The sequence below is a fragment of the Coenobita brevimanus genome, chromosome 38, assembly GCF_032717465.1.
Source record: "Coenobita brevimanus isolate Jiangsu-jjx chromosome 38, ASM3271746v2, whole genome shotgun sequence".
NCBI classification, from domain to species: Eukaryota; Metazoa; Arthropoda; class Malacostraca; order Decapoda; family Coenobitidae; genus Coenobita; species Coenobita brevimanus.
The window spans coordinates 33,884,858-33,893,417 of NC_136991.1; the positions used below are offsets into that span (position 1 = coordinate 33,884,858).

At 41.4% G+C, this 8,560-nt stretch overlaps 1 non-coding gene across 1 annotated transcript; it reads right to left on the reverse strand.

Moving 5' to 3' along the window:
• Positions 1–1,288: 1,288 nt before the first annotated feature.
• Positions 1,289–1,407, reverse strand: LOC145396657 (5S ribosomal RNA). Its single transcript, XR_013896817.1, has one exon. It is a non-coding gene; the product is annotated as a 5S ribosomal RNA (ribosomal RNA).
• Positions 1,408–8,560: the final 7,153 nt, after the last annotated feature.

Genomic DNA, 8,560 nt, shown 5'->3' on the forward strand with positions numbered 1-8,560 from the left:
ACAGCAGCTGCTTCATTTCCACTCTCCACCATCAACATTCATCAGACTCAGACCTCCACCTAAAACTTTTGCATTCACCTCCCTTACAACACCATCCATATAAATATTAAACAACCAAGGCGACATCCCTGTCGCAGCCCCACTCTCACGGGAAACCAATCATTCGCAGTACGTCCCACTCTTACACACGCTCTACTATTTACATAATAACTTTTCACCCCTTCTAGTAACCTACCATCAAGTCCATACAATCTTAAAACAGTCCACAAAGCCTCCCTATCAATTCTATCATACGCTTTCTCTAAATCCATGAATGCCCAAAACACATCCTTGCCTTTCGCTAAATACTTTTCACACACTTGTCTCACAGTAAACACCTGATCTACGGATCCCCTCCCTCTCCTAAAGCCACACTGCTCATCACCAATCACTCCCTCTGTACCCTCTCTAACTCTCTTAATTAACACTACCATACACCTTACCTACAACACTCAACAGACTTATACCCCTAAAGCTAGTACATTCATACTTATCACCCTTGCCTTTATACAACGGGACCACACAAGCACTTGCCCAGTCAATTGGCACCATACCTTTCACAAAGTACACATTCAACAATCTTACTAACCAGTCAACAATAGTCACTCCACCACCCTTCAGGCATTCCACAGCACACCCATCCATACCTGCAGCTTTCCCTTTTTTTCATCTCCTTTACTGCCTGCTCCACTTCCTCCTGCGTGATCAAAGAATCATTCAACTCTCCCAACACATTTATTTCTTGCACCCTTCCATCTGCCACAGTCTCAGCCACCCTTTCCTCCTCTACATTTAACAATTTTCAAAATGTTCTGCCCATCTCTTCCGTACTGTATCCATCTCAATTAACACCCTTCCATCCTCTGCTTTTACTTGCACTTCCTTCCCAGACTCTCCCTTTCGCATCCTTTTCACCTCCTTCCAGAACATTTTCTTATTCTGTTGAAAATTCTCAGTCAACCGCCTACCCCACCTCTCATCTGCTGCCACTTTAGCATCACGCACAGCCCTTCTCGCCCTATTCCTCTTTTCCTTATACCTCTCATGTACATCAATCGGTAGAGAGGTGGCCTGACGTCCTAACGGACCCAGGTTCAAATCCCCGCTGGAGCAGGGAACAGTTTAAGGATGTTTCATTCATTCATTGCCAGACGCCATGTATCCCAGACGGGGTGGCCAATGGCTTAGAGTTAATTGTTTTACAGGGAGGGGCACTAATTCTCCACCAACCCCACTTGACACGTAGGGATGCCCACAGCATCTGGTGCTCCCAGGCGGTCACCCATCCAAGTACTAACCAGACCCAATGTTGCTTAACATCGCTGATCGGATGGGAAGCGGTGTACTCAACGTGGTATGGCCGTTGGCCATTAAATCAGGCTTTACTGATCTACCAGAAGACCCGCCGACATGTCGTAAAAATACCCCTGCTAATACCAATACACAAGTCCTGTATGAGACAGCCCTAGCATGTATTCAATATGGACGGTGGGTGTTAGCGCCGACGTGATGACATGTAGAGGTGTATGGTATGTAGGAGGACTGCTGGGCCATGATAGCAGGCTGTGAAGCCTATGCCCAGAGTCGGACACATAAAAAAAAAAAAAAAAACATACGGCGACTTACTACCTCGTATGAACACACACACACACACACACACACACACACACACACAGTCACTGGTGTAGTTACCCAATGGAGTGGAGATGGAGCAGAGTGGAAATGATTGGAAGTGGAAAAGATGAAAATAAAGTAGGGAGATAAGACGAATGGCAAGAACATTAAATCATTTTTGTGTCATGCCTCTGTGTTTATCAGTCTAGGCTTCCTTATCTGTCTTGTCATACCAAAGCTGGAGAAAATTATATTCTCACTATTTTTCCACCATTTACACAAGCTGCGAAAAAAGCCTTTGTTTCAGAGTATGAAGCACTTAAGATCACTAAATTATTTTTGATGTTTTTCTCTTTCTGGGCAAAACAACATTAAATATTTTTCATACATGATGCAGGAGAGACCTTGTCCTTGATCAAAGTGGGTGTGACATACCGTGTAGGAGGTGCAAATAAGAGTGTTTTCCAATGACCGAACAGCTCAGCCTTGTGAACGACGCTTAACTGGCTAAGGGTCAGGATGTGTTGGCTTGAAATTGACAGCCGAGCTTCCTTTGTATGTAATAGGCTGGATTGTATTAAAGACTGTACATTGGCTTGCGTGGTCTAGGGAGGTGAAGTAAGCTAATATTTAAGTGTGAAGATCTAGCGAGGGACAGACAGTTTCACAGTTTTATCACTACACACATTCGGGACAAATTTCCCACTAGACACACAGTGTATCACCCGACACATTTCTGGGGACACACTTGTTCACACTGTTTGCAAAACAGTTTGTGCATCATTCCCCTTTATGTTTACCTCCCTACATATACTGGATTCATAGGTAGAACATGTGATTATAAATCCGATAATATCGTCCTCACTTCGTACAATTCTTTTGAACGCCCGCACTTGGAGTATTGCGTTCAATTTTGGTCACTGTATTATAAAAAGGATATGGAGAAACTTGAAAGAGTACAGCAAAGGATGACAAAGATGATACCTAAACTGAGAAATAAACTGTACGGGGAACTTTTCGTTTAGAAGCCCTGAATCTCTTTACCCTAGCTAAATGGAAGTTACGAGGAGATTTAATTCAAGTATTCAAAATTTTCAAAGGACATGGTAACATTGCTGTCGATAAATAGTTCACAGTTGACAACTCGAATTATACTAGAGGCAATGGACACAAAATAATTGACAAACGATTCCAATCGCATGAAGCAAAGCATTTCTTCTTTAACCCGCCCCATCCCGACCACTTTTCCACCACAGACTCCCCCCAATCTCGACCATTTTTGGAAAAAAAATTTTTTGGCTCAAACTTCCACTTTTGGTGAGAAACATCGAAAATTCATAGAGAAATCGCTCACCTGAGGTTTAAAATACTCGATCCAGGTAGGAGTACCTCCTTACCTTACAGGGTTTTCTATCAGGCTGGCTGCAAAGAAAACGAGTTCTATGGGAGGATAACTATTCCACACCACTCATAAACGGTTTTTATTTATTTACTTGGTACGAATTTATATGTAGTACGAGAGTATATTGGTTTTCAAACGGTAATATAGGCGTTATAAGCATTGTTTCACTCACTAACTCATCACCATTCCTGACCTTTTTTTGCTACATTACCTGATCATTATTTCTGACTGTTTCTTCCTCTAATGTTTGTCCTCCACATTGTCATCGATTGGGGAATCACTCTGGCCCTGAATTTCATACCATGGCATGACATGGCTTTACTGGCCAGGTCACTGATAATAGGTGAATTGCTGAGAAAAGGGCATGCAGGGGGGGGAGGAGGTCATGCTGGGTAAGGCATTGTCCCTGCCTGGCATCTTGTAGAGGAAGGTGTCCCGTGTATACGTGCCAAAAATCACTCGCGAAAATTGAAAATTGTGCAAATTAGGGACCTTGCAATTGATTCACGTTTAAGTACGTCGACGGGATTGGCAATGACAAAACGTGTGGACGTTAATTCACGTCGACGGGATGCCGCGGGTTAACAGAGTTGTAAATATATGGAACAAATTGTCCTCCAATGTAGTAAACTGTAATACAGTACTAACCTTTAAAGGTCACTTTGATAAGTATCTGTTGTCTAACCCTCAGTGTAATATGTTTACTCCTGAATAAAACACTTGTATGTATGTATGTGTATATATATATATATATATATATATATATATATATATATATATATATATATATTCAGTGCCTAGATCAATTTATTAAATGCAAATATAGTATAAGCACAGACTAGGATATGCGCAGACAGCCTTGAATTTGGGGTCACTACTCTTACTTTCGACCTGTGATGGGCTGTGGATCACTGAGGGTCCCTGTTAGTTAAGTGACCACCATCGGGATTTTTTTAATGTACCAGGGGTCACTGCTTCAGGAGGTAACTTGTGAGTTTGTCCAGCATGGGAAAGTTCCTTGTCTCAGTGAAGTGAACGGAGTAGGGGCTTGACTGACTGCTGCCTACCTTAAAAGCGCCAGGCAAGGGTGCCGCACCACCCCTTAACATCCACACTGTGCACTGTGCAGTTCCCACGCTGTGTCTACAGACGTCGTTAACTCAACATACCCGAACATCATGCAGTATTTATTTATTTGTCTAGTCATTTTACTTTACTGTTTTCTCTTTCAGGTTCTTCAAACTGGCAGCATATAGATAAAGTATTACAGAATGTAACTTTTCCTTTTCAGTCTTTCCTATGAAATTCCCATGACAGTTTTTCCATGCTGCATGGTATTTTTCTTTTTCTTGCCAGTTTTAACTGGAGGGATTGAAGGCGGTGGGAGCCTTCCTGCTTTACTATCCTTATCCTTCAGCATGTAGAATTAGATATGGAAGTCAAAGTCTACTCTAACACACAGCCTCGAAAGAACTATAAGGTCTGTTGCCGTTTGTTTCTTTTGTACTCCTTTGTACTGGTGTTTTGAATATCTGGATTATATCACCAACGAGTTCTCCTAGTTCCTCAAGCTGTGAGTACGTAGTTTCCACTTATTGTAAACTAGCAGGGGTACCCGGCGTTGCCAGGCCATAAAGGCGAACACTCTAATCCTATTTGTTCTAGTTCAATCTTTCTTTCTACTCCAGAAAGACCATGTATGAAGAGGGATTATAAGAGGTCCAGGAATTCTCAATTTCAGCTTTCGCAGACTAACGCACATTATCTGTGCGCACTTGTTTACTATTACCGGTGACCTCAAATGACCAACTGGTGACCTCAAATGACCTCGGAGGTCAACCTCGCACAGCCTATGTCCGGACTGGAGGTCATGTGAGTCTCCATGCCAAAAATTGGGCTGCTGGGTCCACGGTCGAGCGTGTATTACATGTGACCTCAAATAACCTCAAACCAGTGACATCAAATGACCTTGGAGGTCAACCTCACATAGCCTGTGTCCGAACTAGAGGTCAAGTGAGTTTCCATGCCCAAGATTGGGTACCGGCATTGCCCTGGCCAAAAATGCGAACACTCAACGAGTGACCTCAAATGAGCTAGCTCTGAATTTTGACCCCCCCCCAAAAAAAAAAAACATCCTTGGGTCACCCTGTTTCTGAATATATATGGGTCTAGGGGTCTCTGGCCCATGGTGTGGGCGTGACTGAAGGACAAACATACAAACAATGAACGCGGCTCTTTTATATATACAGATTGGTTAGGGAAGAGAAATGACCCGTTTCATATTTATACTGTGAGGCCTATGTGAATCCCCTTTTGTAAACGAATCCTGGTTCGTTTTTGTGTGTGTATGTTACAGTGTAAAATATGTAAGTTTTCTTGTGAGCTTTACATTACCCCTTTTGGTGACTGATTAAAGGTTAAGAGTGCACCGTAATATATATACTGTATACTCATAACAACACACACACACTTCTTTGATAGATCGATGGTTTAAAACTGAATGTCATTACTGTTCGCGGTTTTTCTTAAATATTTACAAATGACTAGTATATTTCATTCGTTGTACAGCCATACACACACATCAGATGGTACTTGTGAATATTTCCGAACTTTAACTTCATTGTTTTAAAACATAAAGGCATAAAAATATAAAGGTACTTTTTTGAGTAACTATCACATTACCTCCTGTCCTCAACTCATTCACTTCGAGTGACATCCCATGAGCAAAATACAATCGTTATACAGCTTAAAAAAAAAAAAAAAAAGCACTTTCGTTTATTTGGTTAACGGACATCATTAAACCATTTCTGGGAGATGTTTTCCCCCATCTAAGTAAAATCATCAGCTGGTATCTATATTATCAATAATAATAATAATAATAATAATAACTAACATTAATAACAATAATAATAATAATAATAATAATAATAATAATAAAAATAATATGTCATGACGGTGAGAGGATTAACGATAAAATAATAATAATAATAATAATAATAATAATAATAATAATATGTCATGACGGTGATAGGATTAACGAGATTGTTTCTAACCCCCTCTCGGAAAGGTGTTTTCTCCCACCTGAGCAAAATCGTAAGGTGGTAGCAAAACTGAAAGATGTCCTCATACAGGCTGGATTAATGGAGACTTTCTAGTCTTTCAAATAACTCCTTGCCACTGCTCTCACGTAGCTTGTGTCCTTCCAACAGGGTCCAAGCTTCACTTCCGTATGTTGGGATGAAGATCACAATACTGTCATGCAGTGACTTTTATTTCCCCTTCATGTACAATTTCTTATTCCTTATCTCTGCTTTCAGGGAACCAACAACCTTTCTACCTTGCTGTACTCAGTTTCAAAGTTTGGTGTAAATCGATTATAAGCTGTTTAAATTGACTTCGATCTTTATCCTTGACATTTCTGAAAAACAAGTCTACTCCTTGAGTTACTCTAAACCCTCTCGCCAGTCTGATTGAAAACCGCTAAAAACTGTTTTGCTACGTAACTCTCACGCAGATCGGACTTTGACGCCGTGTGACCTGAACATTGATTTTTCTTAAACAGAATCACTCTTTCTTACCTTACCATCAGTTATTTCCCAGAATTTGATCCAAGTTAAACTAAAAATCTTTTTGTTGATTTTTGCTAGGTCAACGTTCGACCTAGCCCTGTGATCTTGACCTTTGATCTATTGTTAAAAAAAAAAGTGTCTAATTGTTGTTCTTAGGAACTGAGTTACTTTGTTCACACACACACACACACACACACACACACACACACACACACACACACACACACACACACACACACACAGACGCGAGCAAAAACATTATCGCTCCGCCTTGCTAAAGGCGGGCGATAACAAGCCAGCCAGCAGCACTGACAAGTCAAGCAACAGCACTAGCAAACCAAACAATAACAATGACAGAGCTAACATGCCAGGCAACAGCACACACAGTACTAATAGCTAAGCGGCAACACTAACAAGATAGTAAACAGCAACAACAATTGAGGCAACAGCACTAATAAGGCAGGAAGTAGCACTAACAGGCCATGTAAAAACACTAAGTCAAGCAACAGCACTAACAAGTCAGGCAACAGCACTAACAACACTATCTTCCCAGGTAACAGCACTAACAAGCCAGGTAACAAACTAACAAGGCAGGAAACAGCACTAACAACACTAACAAGCCAAGGAACAAACTAACAAGACAAGCAACAGCGGTAACAAGTCAGGCACCAGCACCAACAACACTATATTGCTAAGTAACAACACTAAGAATTTGGCAACAGGATTACTTGCGCTAACAAGCGAGTTAACAGCACTAACATGCAAAGCAGCAGCACTAACAAGCCAGGTAACAGCACTAACAAGCCTACGCGCCTCTTACGAACGAGGAAAAACTGAATTATCGGAAAGCGACAACCCGCCATACCGGATATATAGGCTGCATTACTGGCGTTCGCGTGGGGAGCCCGGAAACTTGCCTGGCCGGCTTTCGGTTCATATTCCCTTGCTTCCACTTCACCCGGGGCATTGTTTTAAGGTGTTCTGTGAGCTTTAAGTCTAACCTATAATATTTAAAAGGTTTTCCTGCTTTACAACACGTCCTGAAGGTTAGCCTCAGGGGATGCTAAAAAGAAAAATGAGGAAGCCGATTTTAGAGCCAGCGAAACGGCTGGGATAAGCGCGTCGCCTCCAGGGTCAACATTATATTTCATGAGATCAAGTTACACTATTGCATTTCTCTCCGCGTGAGGGCGCTGCACTTGTTCCTAACTGCTATTGTTTATGCCCTAGGCGTCAGCATAACCAGTCTGCCTGTGCATGAGGACACGATTGGTGAAATCTTTTGTTGTTTGCAAGAATACTGTTTATTAAGAAGGCACAGGATTTCAGAGGGAACGGAGATCAAATTTTCCTGTAAATGTCGGTACCAGTCTGTGCACAGGAACATGTTAACATATTCTCTGTGAGTGGCAAATTTGTCTGTCGTTAGCACAAATGACGTTTATATGAGGTGTCATGGTACTGCAAAGGTTAATTAATGTCGTTTATTTTAGACGTCATGGCACCGCAAGGGTGAACCACTTCATTCACTGCAACAAAGTAGTTTCCATTTTATGTTCGCTACAGCCAAACTGTACTTTGCTTAGATGACAATCCTTGCAGTGAAGACAACGACTGCATATTATTATCCTTCTAGTTCGAAAAATCTCTCCAAAATTGAATGACATCGTCTGGAGAGAAAGAATAAAAATATAAAAGACGCCATCCCGGTGAAGAACTACACTGAGATTTTTTATCCGCCCTTAAGAACACGGTAACCTACTCACTGCGAGGTAAAATAATTAGTCGCTATTAAGAACAACATTTAGTACCTTTAAATCGATGACGGGTTAAAAATCTTGCCCTAGTTACCATTAGACAATTTCATTCTGTCTGGGAGATCGTCTTTGTGTTGAAGGAGATAACAGAGGCTACATCTAACTCCACTAAATTAACT